A 20,813-nucleotide genomic window follows, 5' to 3' on the forward strand; every position below is an offset into this window, starting at 1 on the left:
AACAAATGAATATCTTTATACTCACGGTGCAGCAGAATGGTCGCTCCCCATTGTGGAGTGGTTTGTGCATCAAAAGGCCGGCTAAATGATTGAATCCCTTCCCACACACTTAACATGAGGAGTGGCCTTCTCCCCATGTGGACCCCCTTGTGAACCAGGAGACTGGAAGAGCAAATTAACCTTTTCCTTCACATGTAGTATGTGAATGGCTTCTCCCCAGTGTGAACTTGCTGGTATCTCAACAGGGGATTGACTGAATGCCTTGGCGCAGGTGTACGCCTGTTGCCCGGTGTGAACCTGCTCCTGTAGTAGGAGGCTCTGTGAATGGGTGAATCTCATGGGCTGCTCCACGGTGCGAACTTGCTGAAGTGCCCACAGATACTGAGAGCTTTTCACAATTAGAACCATGCTATCATTTCTTGTCACTGTGACCTCAGTGACGTGCCTTCAGCTTAGATGACTCGAGGAATCCTTTCCCACACACTGTACAACATCAATTCCTGTTGGTGTGTCAGCAGGTGGGATGAATTTCCTATAAACGGAATAGATAAACGGCTTCTCCTTGCTGTGCACCCACTGGTGAATTTCTAGTTGGGATGGGTAAATTAATCCCATCCCATAGTCCCCACACTTACACGGTTTCTCCATGATCAAAGTGACATTGTGACTTTACAGGTTGGGTAATCACTTGAAACCTCATTCACAGAACAGGTCCTTCAGCCTATCTAGTCTGTGCTGAACCACTTAAGATGCTTAATCCCATTGACCATAGCCCTCCATTCTCCTCCCATCCAAACTTCTCTTAAATGTTGAAATCGAGCTCACGTGCACCACTTGCGCTGGCAGCTTGTTCCACACTCTCACAACCTTCTGAGTGAAGAAGTTTCCCCTTAAACATTTCACCTTTAACTCATGACCCTCCCAGTCTCAGTGGAAAAAGCCTGCTTGCATTCACCCTATCTGTACGCCTCATAATTTGCTATACCTTTATCAAGTTCCCCCTCAATCCGAGGAATAAAGTCCTAACCTATTCAGTCTTTCCTTACTACTCAGGTTTTCCAGTCCTGGCAACATCATAAATTTTCTTTGTACTCTTTCAAGCTTATTAACATCTTTCCTGTAGGTAGGTGACGAAAGCTAGACACAACACTCCAAATTAGGCCTCATCAACATCTTATACAACTTCAACATATCATCCCAACTACTGCACTTTAAAAAATGACAGACAAAAAAATCTGACAGAGCTTGAGCTGTTTTGTAAAGAAGAATAGAGAAAAATTGCAGTGTCCAGATGTGCAAAGCTGATAGGACCTATCCACACAGACTCGAGGCTGTAATTGCTGCCAAATGTGCAGCTACTAAATACTGACTTAAATGGGGTGAATACTTACGCAATCAATTATTTTGTGCTTTATATTTGTAATTACATTAGATCACTTTGTAGAGATCTGTTTTCACTTTGACATGAAAGAGTCACAGAAAAAGACTTTTCACGTCAAAGTGAACACACATACGCACGTGTAAAACACACACACACAACGCCTATAAAAAGTATCTATAACAATCCGTTTGCAATTTGACACGAAAGCGTCTTTTTCTGTTGATGTATCAAAAAATGCCAAATTACATCCACTGTGATTCATTGTTGCAAAACAATAACCCATGAAAACTTCCAAAGGTGTTATAGGTATTGTATATATCTGAAAAAAGCTTTTGGTATCTTCTTTTATCCTATCAGATAGCTTACCTTCATATTTCATCTTTCCTCTCCTGTTGATTTTTTACTTGCCTATTGGCTTTTTAAGGCTTCCCACTAATCTTTCCTATTGTGTATGCCTTCACTTTTGTTTTTATGCTGTCCTTGACTTCCCTTGTCAACCTCATTCTCCTTTTAGAATACTTATTTTGGATAAATCTATCCTGCGCTCCAAGTTACTCCCAAAAACTCCAGCCGTTGCTGCTCTACCATCACCCCTGCTCATGTCCGCTTCCGATCAACTTTGGCCAGCTCCTCCCCTGTGCTTCTGTCGTTCCTTTTACTCCACTGCAATTCCAATACAACTGATTTTAGCTTCTCCTTCTCTAACTGCAGCATGACTTCTATTAGATTATAGTCACTCACTCTTTAAAGATTACCTTACGCTCCCTAATCCCATCTGGTTCATTACACTGCACCTAATCCAGAATTGCCCTTGCTCTAGTGGGCTCAACCACAAACTGTTCTAAAACTCCATCTCGTAGGCACTCTACAAATTCCTTCTGTTGGGATCCAGCAACGACTTTATTTTCCCCGATCTAATTGCATATTAAAACCCTCCATAAATATCACAATATCGCAATTTAACATACCATTCCTATCTCACATTGTTAAATTATATTCCACATCCTGGCTAGTGTTCAGAGGCCTGTATATCACTCCCATCAGGGTCTTTTGACATCTATATTTGTAGAAGAACCTCCGCATTTCCATTAAGCACTTCCCTGAGAACATCTGCTTCCAATTTATGCTGCCATTATCACATAATCACCTCCTCCCTATGGTGCGGGGATCAGAACTGCACACAAATTCCAGTTGCTGCCTCACTCGTCTCATACAGCTGTAACATGATGACCTAACCCTTGTACTCAGTGCCTAATCCAATGAAGAGAAATGTGACACTTCCCTCCCTATTTCCATCTATTGCAAACCTACCGACTCTCACAGTCTGTAGCACTATACCTCATCACAGCCTCACAGCCTGTTACTTGTAAAGGAAAATTCCACTCCCATCTCTCATTTCCTCTGTCTCCACTGCATCTGTTCTCAAGATGAGGCTTCTATTCCAGTACATCTGAAATGTCCTTCCCCCCCCCCCCCAAAAATGTGGTTTCCCTTCCACCACCATCAATGCTGCCCTCGCCTTGCCCTGCACATCTGCCCTCACTTCATCCCTTCTTGCCACTGTAACTAGAATAGGGCTCTCCATGTCCTTACCCATCACCCCATGAGCCTCCGTATCCAGCACATCAGTCTCCGTAACTTCTGTCATGTCCAACAGGATGCTACCACTATGCACTTCTTTACCTCTCCCCCAGCCCAGAGAGATCTTCCTCTACCTGACTCCCTTCCCCACTGATCTCTATCCTAGCACTTCTCCCTGCAAGTGGGACAGCAGCTTTACCTGTAACTATACCCACTAAATTCCACCCCCCAGTAAAACTCCTATCATCAAGAATCTAATGCTTTTCAATTTAGCAGTTTTTAAATGTGTCCCCACCTTTCAAATCTACTCATCTTTTTTTCTCCAGTCCTGCTGAAGGGCCTCAGCCCGAAACGTTGACTGTACTCTTTTCCATCGATGCTGCCTGGCCTGCTGAGTTCCCCCAGCATTTTGTGTGCGTTGCTTGGCTTTCCAGCATCTGCAGATTTACTTTTGTTTGTGAGCACATGAAGGGATTTTTAAACTTTACCACCGTTTAAAGGATTTATAATGTAACCTGAGATCAGTTGTTGGTGTAATGTTCCTTTTAGCAAGACAAATAACTCAACTCTGCTATAGAAAATTTAAACCCCCTCCAATGTCCCTGTTCCTCTACTTCATTAGTAGTTGCCTGCATTTTGCTAACTATATAATTTATATTTCTGCCTCTCTGCCACACTGCACCATTATCAGCATATAACGATTTGGAAATGTCTGAGTCAACATTTAAGAAAAAATCATTAATCATAGTATTAAAAAGGAATGGGATTTACACACACTCCCCTGTGGAGTCCCATTCTCTGTCTCATGCTCCTTGGAAAATGTTGTTCCTACCCTAACGTATCTTCCTGTCACATAAAAGTCTTGCATCCAGTTGAATATTCTCCCACCTAGTCCCGTCTTTTCCAGTTTAAACAGCAACCCTTATATCCATAACATATCAAAAGCTTTCTTTGTGTTAAAAGAAAACTGCAATCACTGATTCTTTATTCACTTGGACCTTACGAATGTCCGATTCCAAACTTAACAGAGTCCAAGGTCAGTCTCCCTTTATGAAATCCAGATTGGCATGCAGCTTATTTTCCACTACTTTATACAAATTTAAAAAATGTTAAAACCATTTATTCCATGTGAAGTTTGCGAATTAGGCCTATAACTGGAAGGATCTGATTGATCCTTACCACTTTTATATATAGGGTTAATAACCGCTAATTTCCAGGAAGGAGGAAGTCATCCTTCAACCTATATTGTATTAAAAATTTCCAAGACCAACGTGAGTTTCAAATCTGATAACCAAGAAGAAGAAAGAAGAAAGCCCTTAACTCCGAGTGGAGTCATCGGGACATCATCGTGATGGCATTTTTTTAGCAGGCTTTCTTATTTTTACGAGGCCGAGTTGCCAGCTCGACGCTCAACCCAGCACAGATGGAAAGCGTGCAAGGGAGCCGGCTGGATTCGAACTCGGGAGCCTTCGCTCCGAAGTCCAGCGCTGATGCCACTACGCCACCAGCTAGCTGATAACCAAGTAAAACTAAAATATCATTTTTCCCAGGTGATGTATGACCAGCACTATTAATATCCCTTTTAAGTTCAGTCATTGTAAATTCAATATCCAAACAGGAACTGTAACATTCTTTTTTTTCCTCAGCATCAGTAGAGTTAAGAAGCTGGAAAGGTAAAAAGACCCTAAGGAGAGTCAAATACAGGCCCCCAAATAGTAGTCAGGATGTGGGATATAAATTTCAATGAGTAATAGAAAAGGCTTGTAGTAAAGACAATGTTACAATAGTCATGGTGGATGTCAGTGTGCAGGTAGATTGGGAAAATCAGGCTGGTGCTGGTTCCCATGAGAGGGAATTTGTACAATGCCTATGAGATGGCTTTTTAGAGCAGCTTGTGGTTGAGCCCACTCAGGAGAAGGCAACCCTGGATTGGGAGTTGTGTGATGAACCACATATTATTAGGGAGCTTAAGGTAAAGGAACTCTTGGGGGGACAATGATCACAATATGATAGAAATTGCTCTGCACTTTGCGAAGGGGAAGATAAAGTTAGGTGTAACGGTATTACAGTGGAGTCAAGACAGTCCCAGAGGCATGACAGAGAAGCTAGCCAAAGTTGACTGGAAGAGGTCACTCCAGGGATGACAGAAAAACAGCAAAGGCTGGAGTCTCTGGGGGCAATTCAGAAGGCACAGAATAGATATGCCCAAAGATTAAGTAGTATTCTAAAGGAAGGATGAGGCAACTGTGGCTGACAAGGGAAGTCAAAGACAGCATAAAAGCAAAAGAGAGGGCATATACTAGCAAAAATTAGTGTGAAGTTATGGGATTGGAAAGCTTTTAAAAACCAACAAAAGACAATGGGGAAAAAACCATATGAAGAGAAAAGATGAAATATGAAAGCCAATAATATCAGACGATACCAGGTTTATTTTTCACAGATAAAAAGTAAAAGAGTTAATATTGCACTGCTGGAAAAGTAGTAATGGGGAGGACAAAGAAATGGTGGATGAACTTAAGTATTTTGCATCTGTTTCACTGTGGAAGACACTAGCAGAATGCCAGAAATTCGAGAACATCGCGGGGAGAAGTGAGAGTTGTTGCTGTTACTATGGCAAACGTGCTGGGAAGCTGAAAGGCCTGAAGGTAGATAAATCACCTGGACCAAATGAACTACATCCTCGGACCCTGAAAGAGGTAGTTGAAGATAATGTGGAGGCATTAGTAGTAATCTTCCAAGAATCATTAGATTCTGGAATGGTTCCATAGAATTGGGAAAATGGAGATGTACTCCACTCTTTAAGAAAGGAGTGAGGCAGAAGAAAGGAAATTATAGGCCTGTTAGCCTGACTTCAGTGATTTAGTGTCCACAACTAAAGATGAAGTTTCAGGTTACTTGGAGGCCCATGATAAAGTAGGCTGACTCAACATGGTTTCCTTAAGAGGAAATCTTGTCTGATAAGCCAGGGACCTATCCTGGTTGGCTGCTGGTGACAAGCAGGGGACCTTTTCACGTTATACTGAATGATTTGGATAACGGAATTTGTGGTTTTGTGGCCAAGTTTGCAGTTGATACAAAGATAGGAGGAGGGGCAGATAACATTGAGGAAGCAGGGAATCTGAAGGAGGACTTGGACAGATTGGGGGAATGGGCAAAGAGGTGGCAGATTGATTACAGTGTAGTGGTGTATGGTCATGCACTTTGGTAGAAGGAATAAAGGTGTAGACTTTTCTGAATGGGGAGAAAATTCAAAAATCAGAGGTGTAAAGGGACTTGGGAGTCTGTGCAGTATTCTCGAAAGGTTAACTTGTAGGTTGAATCAGTGATAAGGAAGGCAATGGAAGGAAATGCAGCGTTAGCATTCATTTCAAGAGGACAAGAAAACAAGAACAAGGATGTGATGTAAAGGCTTTATAAGGCATTGGCCAGACCACATTTGGAGTTTCTGGGCCCCTCATCTATCTAAGGATGTGCTGCCATTGGAGATGGTCCAGAGGAGGTTCACAGGAACGACTCCAAGAATGAAAGGGTTAATGTACAAGGCGTGTTTGGCTCTGGGTTTGTACTCACTGGATTTTAGAAGGACTCATTGAAACCTCTCGAATATTGAAAGGGCTAGACAGGACGGATGCTTCCTACATGTGTGAGTCTAGGACCAGAGTGCACAGCCCCAGAATAGAGGGATGTCTATTTACGAAACGGAATTTCTTTAGCCAAAGGATGGTCTGTGGAATTCATTGCCACAGATGGCAAGTCATTGAGTATATTTAAAGCAGTGATTGATAGATTCTTGATTAGTTAGAGGTTACTAGGAGAATGTGGCTGAAAGCGATAATAAATCAGCCATGATGAAATGTGGAGCAGGTTCAATTGGCCAAATGGCCTAATTCTGTTCCGATGTTTTATGCTCATATTGCCTTATACACTTTCCAGTACATATACTTGTTATATCATGAAATACTAGTGTAAAGTCTATAGCAGAAACGGCATTATTAGATTTAATCTTGTACTCCTACCATCATTCAAATACACCAAACACTTTTCTTCCAGAAACTCTTGCACCACCGTCCATTCAGATTTTTGTCGCTACAACTCCACATAGTACTATGAAATTTAAAATCCCTATACCATATAACCTTACCTTTCCCCATTTCCAATATGACCGGGTGTCAACCTTCCACAAGGGTTATAAAAAATTATCTACGTTTTACTATTCATTCCCCAAATTTCAACCACAATTGACTCATAACTAACTCCAATTTCCAAAGCTCTATGTTCCATCACACTTTTAACAAAGGTAGCCTCTCCACCATAATCCTTTTTCCAATCGTGCCCTATATCAACCTTGTATTTAAAACTCAGATAAAATTTCAACAGGTTTCCTGCACATGTCATACGAGGTTTAGTTGGTAAATCTTCAACTAATTTCTTAAATTCTTGACCATTAGCTGTCAAACTTCTGGCATTCCGTTGCACAATTACAATGTCCTATTTTGAAGTCTAAACATTATTTAACTCCTCATCATTAATAACTTCTAGTCAAGTATTTTATCTCTAGATGTCTTTCTGTAGATTTTAATATAATTTTTTCTCTCCTACTTTTACATTATGCTTTACAATTTATTACATCTGCCATGAGATCGATAAACCATTGTTGATAGTGAAATCCCTCACCGGGCTGGTGTGGAAACTTGGGTCATTGCTGGCCCCATTAACAGCCACAGGACTCAGCGGTGAGAAGCCTAACTTTCATAAACAATGAGTGTCTAGGGTCAGTATGATTTGGGGCTCAGCCAAACAGGAGCATCATGATGTTCTGATTAAAGGAACCTCGATTTGAGTGAACACTGTGTAAATACTGCCTATACGCAATTGTTGGTCAGCAAGAAATAACAAATCGAACACCGCATAAAATTATAAAGAAAGTATATTTATATATTTCAGCTTTATCAAACAATAGGAAGAAGAAAAGGGGAAGAAATAAAAGGGCCTATTAAAATTAATCGGCCTCAATGTACACAGCAGTGGAGTTCATACTGAAATTGTCTTCTACTCGCTTTGGACTCTCAGTCTGCGTGAAAGCACACACCACATCCCCAACATCACCCAAAGTCCGTCTTGAACACGTGGGCTCTCCCATGGGAGTACTGGCCCTTCCTCCTTGGAGTCATTCATCTGCACAAAGCACCTTGTGCAGCTGGATGCTACTTCCTGCGACATCCTCGGCTATCTTCCCTCTCTGCAGCTCCCCCCAAAGAGACCATGAACCCCACCAGGGTCCGTCACAAAGTAGAAGAAGGCCAAAAGTTGAATTTATTATAATACGCACAGGTACATGTAAACACAGGTGCAATGAAAAACTAACCTGCAGCAGTATCGTAGGCACATAGCATCAGATACAACATTCACAAGAAAAACATAAATTACTGGGACACAGCTACTGTCAGACAAGTTCAACGTCTGTTGTGTGGGCACGTCAGATTCTACAGGTGCTGGAAATCGTGAGCAACACACACACACACACAGAGGGAAAGGGAAAGAAGACAGAATGAGGTGGTGTCAGGAGAGGGAGTACAGGTTGGCAGGTGGGAGTTGAGACCAGGTGTGGGGAAAGGTGGGGGAGGGGGATAAAGTGAGGAGTTGGAGGGGATAGATGGAAGAGGTAAAGGGCTAAAGAATGAACCTCAATGGGAGAGGAGAGCGAACTATGGAAAAAAGGGAAGGAGGGGAACCAGAGGGAGGAGATGGGCAGATGAGGAGAAGAGAAGGGATCCAGAGTGGGGAATGGAAAACAGAAAATGAGGGAGGGGGAAGGAATTACCACATGGTAGCGAGATCTACCTCCATGCCATGAGGTTGGAGGCTACCCAGAAGGAATGTGAGGTGTTGCTCCCCCAGCCTCATTGTGCCTTAGGAAGAAGGCATGTCAGAACGGGAAGTAGAATTGAAATGGGTAGCCACCGGGAGATCCTTTCTTTCACACTGCAAAGAGTGACCCCCCCAGTCCGACGTCAAGGAGGCTGCACCAGGAGCATGAGATACAACAGATGACCCCAGCAGACACACAGGTGAAGTGTCACCTCACCTGTACAGACTGTCTTGGGCTCTGAATGGCGCCGAGGGAGGTGTAGCTGTTGTCCGGCTTGCAGGGAGAAGTGCTGGGATGGAGATCAGTGGGGTAGGGAGTCAGGTAGAGAAAGATCTCTTTGGGGCGGGGAGGACAGAAGTGCACAGAGTAGCATCCTGACAGAAGTTACAGAGACTGATGTGCTGGATATGGAGGCCCATGGGGTGATGGGTAAGGACGTGGAGTCCCTGATCTCCCCCCACTGAAGGACAGGTTGTGCATGAGCCCTGGGGCAATATAGCCCTTTAGGGAGATTCGCTTGGAGCGAACTGGGACAAAGTGCAAGTGGCAGCAAGTGTGGGGAGAACACCATTGTTTTGCATTGGGATGTGGGTGGGGAAGCCGAGGTTTCCTTATCCAGCCAGGCAGCTGCACTCGGTGTTTTGGGAAAGTGACACCTCTCCAAAGATGAGAAACTCTCTTACCTCCTGCATCAGCTTGTCACAGTGGAGTGTGCACGCTCAGCCGGCCCTTCTCTCCTGCGACCTCCTCCGTCAGTCTGATCCGACAGATAGCAGGCAGATTGAGTTGATGACCCAGCAGACGGCCTGGAGCTCCGAGCTTTTGTGTTTAGTAGAGGGCGGGGATGTTATTCTGCACAGGAACAAAATGCACTTTTGGCAGATTAGTTACCAAGGAGGATATGTCGCCCGCTCCATGTCAAAACATCCCTGCTCGTCCATTGCACTGCCCCCTCCCCAGTAACCCTGCAAATTCTTTCCTTCATATATTGATCCAATTCCCATTTAAAACGACTAAATCGGATCATCATCAACATCCCAACTACCCGCAGCATAACTAGCTTTTCCACATCTTTCATTGGGTTCTCCTGTCCTTTAATTGTTGCCCCTTTGACCAACAGGAACAGCTTCTATCTGTTCTAGGTCCTCCACCAGTTTCTTTTTTGCTTTGAATTCCAGCATCCGCAGCCTTTTATGTCTTCACGATTTAAGATACTTCCATCAGATCCCTTTCCTCAGGAGGACCCGTTTCTTGACTTTATCCAGATGAACTAAAGTTTCTCAATCCTTTGGAAATATCTGTCTGCACCTTAGACATCTTCCTTAAGGTGTTGTGCCAGAAATGAGCACGATATTTCAGTTGCAGACAAACTCTTCTTTATATAGATTTTACATAGCTTGCGTGTTTTGTGCCCTATTTGTAAAACCGGAAATCATGCATGTTTGAAACACACACAGCCAGCCGCACGTACAACCTCACACCCCCTCCCCCCAACTAACATTCTCGGTTCTGAGTCCTACTGCCACTTTGAGACCAAACGCAAGTTGGAGGAACAGCAACTATATTCCATCTGGGTAGCCTGCAACCTGATAGCACAACATCGATTTGTCTAACCTCCGGTAACCGCTCCCATGTCCCTCCCCCAGTTTGTTCTTCCCCACCATTCTGGTGGCAGTGTTGCGTTTTTCTCTTTCCCTATCCTCGTGACCTCCCCATGCCTACTTCCGGTTCCCCTCCCTCCTTCCCTTCCCTTTATTTCTGTCGTCTCCCATGGTTCCTTCTTATTGAGAGCCCTCTATCTCTTCCACTTATCACATTGCAGCTTCTCACACCATCACCTCTCCACCCACCTACTTTCACCCTCAACTGATCTCACCTCTCACTGCCCACCAACTTCCTATTCTGACTTCTGCCCCTTCCCCCATCCCTTCCAGTCCTGATGAAAGGTCTTGGCCTGATACATCAACTGCTTATTTCTCCCCAACCTGCTGACTTCCTCCAGTATTTCGCACTCGTTGCTTTCTGTTCTGGTACCCACTTTAGAATTTTTGCCATGTTTACTACATAGCCCCTCATAATTTCTGCCCTTTCTCAGCATTAAATTTCAACTGTAACCAATTTTCAATTTGATCAGCATTTCAGAGAAATCCATTACTATCATCATAGTTCATGACAACTTCACATTTTGTCCCATCTTCAGATGCAAAAATTCTGGTCTGTATACTCCAGTAAAGCCATTAATCTGCAGTAGCATGACGTAGCTCTGGAAACATCACTCACCACTCCCCTGCAGTATGAGAAGAAACCCTTTCCTGCCACTCAGTGACACCTGTCCAGAGAAACATCTCACATTTCAGACCAAAGACCCTTTATCCTGCCCGACCTACTGAGTTCCCAGCATCTTTTTATTCAAAAATTTTCAGCATCTGCAACTGAAGTAAATTTTTCATTGTACCTGTATACTTGTGCATGTAACAATAATCTTGAATTTGACACATGGATTTACTTTTAGTACTGCTTTCTGTGACCCAGCCAGCTTTCTGTTGCTGTGACAACAGTCCATTCTATCCCCTGGCTGTTAATCTTGGCAACAAACACGTTGTGCTGCATCTTATCGAAACACCTTTTGGAGATGCGTATCTACCATATCAACCTCATTTCTCTCTGCAACTTCAACAAAGTGGAGCAAAACATTTGAATATCTGTTGGTAAAGTGACCTAGATGAAGCAATGGCGAGATACTTAATGAAGTCTGTGGACAACACCAAGTTAGGTGGCCCAGTATATAACGTGGCTGGGAGCAGAAAGTTGTAATGAGATACTGATCAGTATGGATAATGGACAAAACTGCTGTTGGAAGAGATCATTGAGATACCCTGGAGAGAGGGAGAAACAGATATATTAGAGTACTTTCTAAACGGCTAGAAACATGGGAAATATGAAAGACTAGAGTGATATTGAAGCATCACAAACAAATGGGTGGACGTGTATTGGACAATAACTGAAGTGAATGATGCCTTGGCCTGTCATCCAAAGGGATGGAAATTCAGACTATTGCTTCTGGGGGCAGAATGGATCTGGAAACTCACAAAATGATACTGGATCAATAAAGATTAAACATTAAATATCAACTACGTTGACCAACAAACAGACAAAGCATCATGACCTCCCATCACTTCTCCCTGGTTCCCCGCCTCTTTCGCTTTATTCCATGGTCCTTTCTCCTCTCCAATCAGATTCCCTCTTCTTCAGTCCTTTACCTTTTTCACCAATCACCTCCCAGCTCTCGCATTACCCACCCTCTCCCACTCACTTGGACTAATCTGCTAACCTATCACCTACCAGCTTGTGCTCTGACAACCCCCCCGCCCAAATCCACCCCTTATTCTGGCTTTTACCCTCTGCCTTCCAGTCCTGATGAAGGGATCGGCCTGGATCATTGACTGTTCATTTCCCTCCGTGGATGCTGCCTGACATGCTGATGTCCTCCAGTATTTTGTGTGTTGATAGACGTGTATGTGCAAGGTCAGCACTGACCCATTTGAGGTGTTTACTGTCATCAAAGATGATGATGGACAGAATTATTTCTTATGAGGCAACAACAAACCTTTAACTTTAGCATTAAGAGTTCATACCACTCTCTTCCATGGTGGCCGATTCATTGTCTCACCAGTCCCTGAATACAGAAGTTTCTTCTGTATGTGTTTCTGCCTAGCTTACATTCATCTGTGTTTAATATTTTACTTCCTCAGCCACAGTAATACAGCGGTTAGCGTGATGCTCGGGGCATTCCGCAGTGCAATTCCGTTGCGGTGCGGTAAGGAGTCTCTGTACGTCTTCCCCGTGGAATGGGTGGGATTTTCCCCGATGCTCCGGTTTCCTCCCACAGGCCAAAGACATACCGGTTAGATTATCCCGTGATTAGGCTGGGGTTGTGGGGTTACTGGGGTGGTTCGAAGGGCTAGAAGGGGACTGACTCCACACTCCGCCGCTAAATTAATTTAACTTTTGCATCAAATCTATCAAAATATAATTCCCTAAACCTCAATCAATTGTCCCTCAGCTTTTGCTTTTCAAAGCTTTGCTTCTGGGCCTTCTTGCTTGTCTCACAGATGGAGTGTGTGGGAAATACTGGCAGCAAATGAGAGGAATCAGCTCGGAAAACCCCTGTTTGGTATTGAAACGCAGGAAGGTCTTACAGCAGGTTCAATGCCGATTCACCAGAACAATACCGGGAATTGAAAGATTCAATGTGAAGTTGTTTTTTTTTAAAAATAAATTCAAAGTTCAAGGTACATTTATTATAAAAGTATATGCAATTTTGATTCATCTCCTTACAGACAGCCACAAAACAAAGAAACCCAGAAGAACCCATTAACAAAAAGACTGTCAGACACCCAATGTGCAGAAAAACAAATCACGCAAACAATAAAAGTAAGCAAATAACATTCAGAACTGAAGTTCATGAAAGTGGGTCCATAGCCAAGAAGCCACTCTTCACTGCAGCTGATCCGCACACCTATTAGTTACAGTCTCAGTCCAGCACAGAGACGAGTAAACCCTGCAGAGCAGCAAGCTGAACTCCAGCCTGTCCCTCACCTCCGGCCCCAGGACGCTGACCTTTTCAATCTGGCCTGGTGCTTAAATCGCTCCTCACCCTCACACCCAGGCCCTGCTGCCCCGACTCTGTCTTGCCTCCATCTCAGTTCTGCCTCATCGAATCACCTTCAAGTCCGCCCCAAACATTGGCTCAATGCCGCAGTCGGGCCCGGGCCTCGCCCCCTCGATTCAGTCCATCACAAGTATCCTGCACCTTTGAGACTCCAGTTCACACCACAAAAATGTCAGGTGGTTCGAAAGCTCAACTTACAGACTAATGATTGCTGTGATCATCTCTGAGATTAATACAGTAATTCAGTTTTCCTTGCTGCCAGTATTGAGAAATATACCTGACATAATCACTATATATACCTGAAATATAACCACTATGTACTGGCTATTTACTACACTATGTAATCACTATGTAATCACTCCTATGTACTGAATATTACTATGTATTATTTTACTAGACACATTTTGCTTTGTATTGTTTTACTAGATACCTTGTATTCTCTTAGCTACATACTGTGGCAGTTAAAGAACACCTGTTTAGCTAGCAGCACTAATTAGCTGAAGTGTACTCCATGTATTATACTCAGCCTTTGTTTATGAAGAGATAACGGTGGCGGACAGGATGGTACGAGCAGAAGATGTAATGTGAGGGAGGTTAAGCAGGCTGACTGAGATACAACCTTGGCCAGGAATGGGGCCCCAATGCGAACTGGAGAGAAATAATGGTGGTGCACCGAGAGCTAGGCAAGAGCGATTGATTAGTTAATGTATAGATGATATGCAACTAAAAACTGATTGGGTATGCTGATAAAACCGAAAATGTAACTGAGATAAGAAATTACTATAAAGAATGCTGTACACCGGAGCTCGGCGGGCTTTCGGAGACAAGTTCATTGATTGCCTCAGTCTTTGTTTGCAAATAAAGGTTTAAACTTCTCGAAGGATCGTCTGCGTCTCCTGGTCATTTCAAGTAACCGCGACACCAGCAAGACATCACTGTGCTTCACCAGAGACACCTTGAATAATAGACAATAGGAGCAGGGGTAGGCCATTCGGCCCTTCGAGCCAGCACTGTCATTCAATGTCATCGTGGCTGATCATCCACAATCAGTACCCCGTTCCTCTCTTCTCCCCATATCCCTTGACTCTGCTATCTTTAAGAGCTCTATCTAACTCTGCCGTGAAAGCATCCAGAGACTTGGCCTCCACTGCCTTCTGAGGCAGAGCATTCCATAGATCCACAACTCTCTGGGTGGAAAAGTTTTTCCTGAACTCCGTTCTAAATGGCCTGCCCCTTATTCTTAAACTGTGACCTCTGCTTCTGGACTTCCCCAACATCGGGAACATGTTTCCTGCCTCTAGCGTGTCTAATCCCTTAATAATTTTATATGTTTCAATCAGATCCCTTCTCATCCTTCTAAATTCCAGTGTATACAAGCCCAGTCGCTCCAATCTTTCAACATATGACAGTCCCGCCATCCCGGAAATCAATAAATTCAACCTGTATCTGCAATGTGTGACGTCACAGAGAAAATAGTGTGGTCACATGACCAGAAGATGTGCGCGCTTTGTTGCGTTATTGAAGTGGGATTACAGGACAGAGTCTTTTCAATCAAAGTACACAGAATCATCATTCAGACCTCTTCACCAATGACGATCTTCCTAATCCTTCCTCCACTCTGCTCTTTCATTTACGACTGATTCTTTTCCACTTCCTACGTTTTGCAAACTGATTTACCCTGCAGCATATAACATTCGCCAAAATCACATCACTGTGTTGTGCTTCCTTCTGTAATTCCAAAACGTGTGCTAACAAGGATTCTTTAGCCCCGTTTAATGTTTCTCGTTACACGTCCAGACATCCTTAAGTTCACATACACTGCGCTCATACCTTATTGCCGCACTGATAATAAATAAATAAAGCATGGATGCTCAAATTAAAATTGAGATACAGCATGGAATGGGCCATTCTGGCCCTTCGAGCTGCACCGCCAACTGGTATGCCTTTGGACTGTGGGAGGAAACCGCGGCACCCAGAGGAAACACACATGGTCACGGGGAGAACATGACAGAGATGGGAAATGAACCCAGTCATTGAAATGAACAACACTCTAAAGCCAACCACTACACGACTGTGTCGCCAGATCTCATCTGGCTTCTCCCAGGGCAGGTTAATCTCTTGATGCAACCTCCCTCTCACCCTTACATTTCACAACTCCAGATTAAAGTTTTGGAGCATTTCTTTGGGCTGAAATCACTGCACATCTTTTTAGATAAGGGGCCCAGAATACTCCAAATGCAATCTGGCCAAAGCCTCAGCATTACATCCTTTCACTTATATTCTAGTCAATCTTAGAATTGAATTCACATGCTGCCGTTATGAATTTAGCATCTGGATCAATAGTTCAAAACTTTGATGAATAGAGCAGTGTCAACCATTAGCTCATTACAGTCGTTCCACAAAATATAGGAGTTAGACTAATCCATCTAAAGCGAAGGGCGCTGAGTAGGCTACTGTCAATTATGGATAACTCTGAACATCCTCTACATAGCACCATCCAGAGACAGAGAAGCAGTTTCAGCGACAGGTTACTATCGATGCAATGCTCCTCAGACAGGATGAAGAGGTCAATACTCCCCAATGCCATTAGGCTTTACAATTCTACCGCCAGGACTTAAGAACTTTTTAAAAGCTATTATTAATGCTTTTTGAGATAGTGATTTAGATGCATATCATATTCTTTACTGAGTTAAGTATTGTATGTAATTAGTTTTGCTACAACAAGTGTATGGGACATTGGAAAAAAGTTGAATTTCCCCATGGGGATGAATAAAGTATCTATCTATCTATCTATCTAAAGTTCTTACCCCCATTTGATAAGATTATGTTTCATTTAACTAGTTTTCCCTGTACTCCAAAAATTGAGAGCCCTGAACAGCGATCTCCCTCTCTGCTCAGTAGGATAAAGAATTCCAAGTACTTACAAGTTCCAGTGAAGAAACTCCCCCCACCTGCCCCCCCATCATGGGAGAGCAGCAGGGAACAACTAACCATGGGAGTGGTGAATAATGATAGTGGCATAATGCAAAGTATAAACAGCAGAAATTAGAAATGCACATTACAGGAAATAGGCAGATTTGCACATCGTCTGGCAAAATCAAATTAATATTGACAGGATTTATTCCTGTAATGCAGAACTTTGGAGCAACACACACAAAATGTTGGAGGAACTCAGCTGGTCAGGCAGCATCTGTGGAAATGAATGAACAGTTGATGTTTCCAGCAGAGACGCTTCATCAGGACTGGAGAGGAAGGTGGAAGAAGCCAGAATTTTGGCCCAAACAAGTTACCTACCTGATTTGGACCTATTTGCCATGAACCAGTCTAAATGTCCTTTAAGTGTTGTAATTTAACTCACCTCTACCACCTCCTCTGGCAGTTTGTTCTACAAATCCACTCCCATCTGTGTGAAAAATCTGTCCGTCACCTTCCCTTAAAATCTTTCCCCTCTCACCGTAAGTCTACAGACTCTAGGCTTGGACTCCCCTACCCTGAGTAAAAAAGATGGTGTCTATTCATCTCATTGACACCCCTCATGATTTTCTCTTCATAACCTCCCACACTCCCAGGAAAAAAGCCCCAGCCTATTCAGCCTCTCCTTGTTTACAGGATGATTTCATGATTATTACTTTGAGGAACTGATAAATGAACAGGCTATTTTAAATCTGGTTCTATACAATAATAAAGCATTAATTAATAAACTTGCTGAAAAGGGACCTTCTGTGAAGCAATGCCATGATAGTGTTCAAAAATGATGTTGCTCAGTGAAAAAGGAGTTTTCAATCTAAATTAAGTATGAAGAAGATTGAGAGGCAGGTTGACCGTGACTGATTGGGAAACCATTTTTCAGGATAGGACAGTGGACAGACAGTATATAGCTTTCAAAGAAATAATAATTAATTTGCCACAAAAGACATTTAAGACAAAAAAAAAACGTATCTTAACCATGCATTAAAGTAGTAGTTAATATATGGAAGTATAAAGTTACCAGAAAAAAATAGCAAACCAGAGGATTGGGAATGATATACTTAGAAAAGAAGGACACAGATGTCAGTAAAATAGGGGAAAATAGAATGAGGTTAAACTATGACTTACAGCGGACTGAAAAGCTTGAGCATGTAGATATTAAGGAAGAGGTGCTGGAGCTTTTGGAAAGCATCAAGTTGGATAAGTCACTGGGACTGGATGAGATGCACCCCAGGCTACTGTGGGAAGCGAGGGAGGAGATTTATTTACACTACACGCTGCATCCGCAAAGGAAACAGCATTATGAAGGACCCCGTGCACCCGTCATAAAATCTCTTCTCCCTCCTGCCGTCTGGGAAAAGGCTACGAAGCATTCGGGTTCTTACGACCAGACTGTGTAACAGTTTCTTCCCCCAAGCTATCAGACTCCTCAATACCCGAAGCCTGGACTGACACCTTGCCCTACTGTCCTGTTTATTATTTATTGTAATGCCTGCACTGTTTTTGTGCACTTTATGCAGTCCAGTGTAGGTCTGTAGTCTAGTGTAGCTTTCTCTGTGTTTTTTTTAATTACGTAGTTCAGTCTAGTTTTTGTACTGTGTCATGTAAACCATGGTCCTGAAAAACGTTGTCTCATTTTTACTATGCACTGTACCAGCAGTTATGGTCGAAATGACAATAAAAGTTGACTTGACTTGACTTGAGATTGCTGAGCCTCTGGCAATGATCTTTGCATCATCAATGGGGACTGGAGATGTTCTGGAGGATTGGAGGGTTGCAGATGTTGTTCCTTTATTCAAGAAAGGGAGTAGAGATAACCCAGGAAATTATAGACCAGTGAGTCTTACTTCAGTGGTTGGTAAGTTGATGGAGAAGATCCTGAGAGACAGGATTTATGAACATTTGGACAGGCATAATATGATTAGGAATAGTCAGCATGGCTTTGTCAAAGGCAGGTCGTGCCTTACAAGCCTGACTGAATTTTTTGAGGATGTGACTAAACACATTGATGAAGGACGAGCAGTAGATGTAGTGTATATGAATTTCAGCAAGGCATTTGATAAGGTACCCCATGCAAGGCTTATTGAGAAAGTAAGGAGGCATGGGATCAAAGGGTACATTGCTTTGTGGATCCAGAACTGGCTTGCCCACCGAAGGCAAAGAGTTGTTGTAGATGGGTCATATTCTGCATGGAGGTCGGTGACCAGTGGAGTGCCTCAGGGATCTGTTCTGGGACCCCTACTCTTCATGATTTTTATAAATGACCTGGATGAGGGAGTGGGGGACAGGATGGGTTAGTAAATTTGCTGATGACACAAAGGTTGGGGGTGTTGCGGATAGTGGGGAGGGCTGTCAGAGATTACAGCAGGACATTGATAGGATGCAAAACTGGGCTGAGAAGTCACAGATGGAGTTCAACCCAGATAAGTGTGAGGTGGTTTGTTTTGGTAGGTCAAATGTGTTGGCAGAATATAGTATTAATGGTAAGACTCTTGGCAGTGTGGAGGATCAGAGGGATCTTGGGGTCTGAGTCCACAGGACACTCAAAGCTGCTGTGCAGGTTGACTCTGTGGTTAAGAAGGCATACGGTGTATTGGCCTTCATCAATCGTGGAATTGAGTTTAGAAGCCGAGAGATAATGTTGCAGCTATATAGGACACTGGTCAGACCCCACTTGGATTTCTCTCCCATTTCCCGCACATCTGCCCTCACCCCATCCGTCCACCACCCCACTTGGGATAGGGTTCCCCTTGTCCTCACCTACCACCCCACCAACCTCCAGGTCCAACGTATAATTCTCCGTAACTTCCGCCACCTCCAACGGGATTCCACTACCAAGCACATCTTTCCCTCCCACCTCTCTTTCTGCTTTCCACAGGGATTGCTCCCTACGCGACTCCCTCGTCCACCCCATCCCTTCCCACCGATCTCCCTCCTGGCACTTATCCTTGTAAGCGGAACAAGTACTACACCTGCCCTTGCACTTTCTCCCTCACCACCATTCAGGGCCTCAGACAGTCCTTCCAGGTGAGGCGACACTTCACCTGTGAGTCGGCTGGTGTGATATACTGCGTCTGGTGCTCCCAGTGTGGCCTTTTATATATTGGTGAGACCCAACGCAGACTGGGAGACCGTTTCGCTGAACACCTACATTCAGTCTGCCAGAGAAAGCAGGATCTCCCAGTGGCGACACATTTTAATTCCACGTCCCATTCCCATTCTGATATGTCTATCCATGGCCTCCTCTACTGTCAAGATGAAGCCACACTCAGGTTGGAGGAACAACACCTTATATACTGGTTGGGTAGCCTCCAACCTGATGGCATGAACATTGACTTCTCTAACTTCCGTTAATGCCCCTCCTCCCCTTCTTACCCCATCCCTGACATATTTAGTTGTTTGTTTTTTTTCTCTCTCTCTCTGCCCATCACTCTGCCTGTTCTCCATCTCTCTCTGGTGCTTCCCCCCTCTTTCTTTCTCCCGAGGCCTCCCATCCCATGATCCTTTCCCTTCTCCAGCTCTGTATCACTTTCGCCAATCACCTTTCCAGCTCTTAGCTTCACCCCACCCCCTCCTGTCTTCTCCTACCATTTTGCATTTCCCCCTCCCCCCACTACTTTCAAATCTCTTACTATCTTTCCTTTCAGTTAGTCCTGACGAAGGGTCTCGGCCCGAAATGTTGACAGTGCTTCTCTCTATAGATGCTGCCTGGCCTGCTGTGTTCCACCAGCATTTTGTGTGTATTGTTTGAATTTCCAGCATCTGCAAATTTCCTTGTATTGGAGTACTGTGCTCAGTTCTGGTTGCCTCACTACAGGAAGGACGTGGAAAGCATAGAAAGGGTGCAGAGGAGATTTACAAGGATGTTGCCTGGATTGGGGAGCATGCCTTATGAGAATAGGTTGCGTGAACTCGGCCTTTTCTCCTTGGAGCAATGACGGATGAGAGGGGACCTGATAGAGGTGTATAAGATGATAGGAGGCATTGATTGTGTGGATAGTCAGAGACTTTTTTCCAGAGATGAAATGGCTAACACGAGAGGGCATAGTTTTAGGGTGCTTGGAAGTAGGTGCAGAGGAGATGTCAGGGGTAAGTTTTTTACACAGAGAGTGGTGAGTGCGTGGAATGGGCTGCCGGCAGCAGCGGTGGCAGATACAATAGGGTCTTTTAAGAGACTCCTGGATAGGAGCTTAGAAAAATAGACGGCTATGGGTAACGCTAGGTAATTTCTAAGGTAAGGACATGTTCGACACAGCTTTGTGGGCCAAAGGGCCTGTATTGTACTGTAGGTTTTCTATGTTAAACAACCGACCTCCAGAGCTTCTGAGTCCAGTGAGAGCAAA

At 43.8% G+C, this 20,813-nt stretch overlaps 1 protein-coding gene across 1 annotated transcript in view; it reads right to left on the minus strand.

The window, feature by feature from the left end:
* Nucleotides 1–7,909: 7,909 nt before the first annotated feature.
* LOC140716411 (uncharacterized) overlaps nt 7,910–20,813 on the minus strand; it is a 30,241-nt gene continuing 17,337 nt past the window's right edge. Inside the window, exon 3 of the transcript XR_012096292.1 lies at nt 7,910–9,683. The gene's annotated coding sequence lies outside the window, so the exon portion shown is untranslated. The remainder of the gene's footprint in view (nt 9,684–20,813) is intronic.

This window comes from Hemitrygon akajei, chromosome 25 (genome assembly GCF_048418815.1).
Source record: "Hemitrygon akajei chromosome 25, sHemAka1.3, whole genome shotgun sequence".
Lineage (NCBI taxonomy): Eukaryota > Metazoa > Chordata > Chondrichthyes > Myliobatiformes > Dasyatidae > Hemitrygon > Hemitrygon akajei.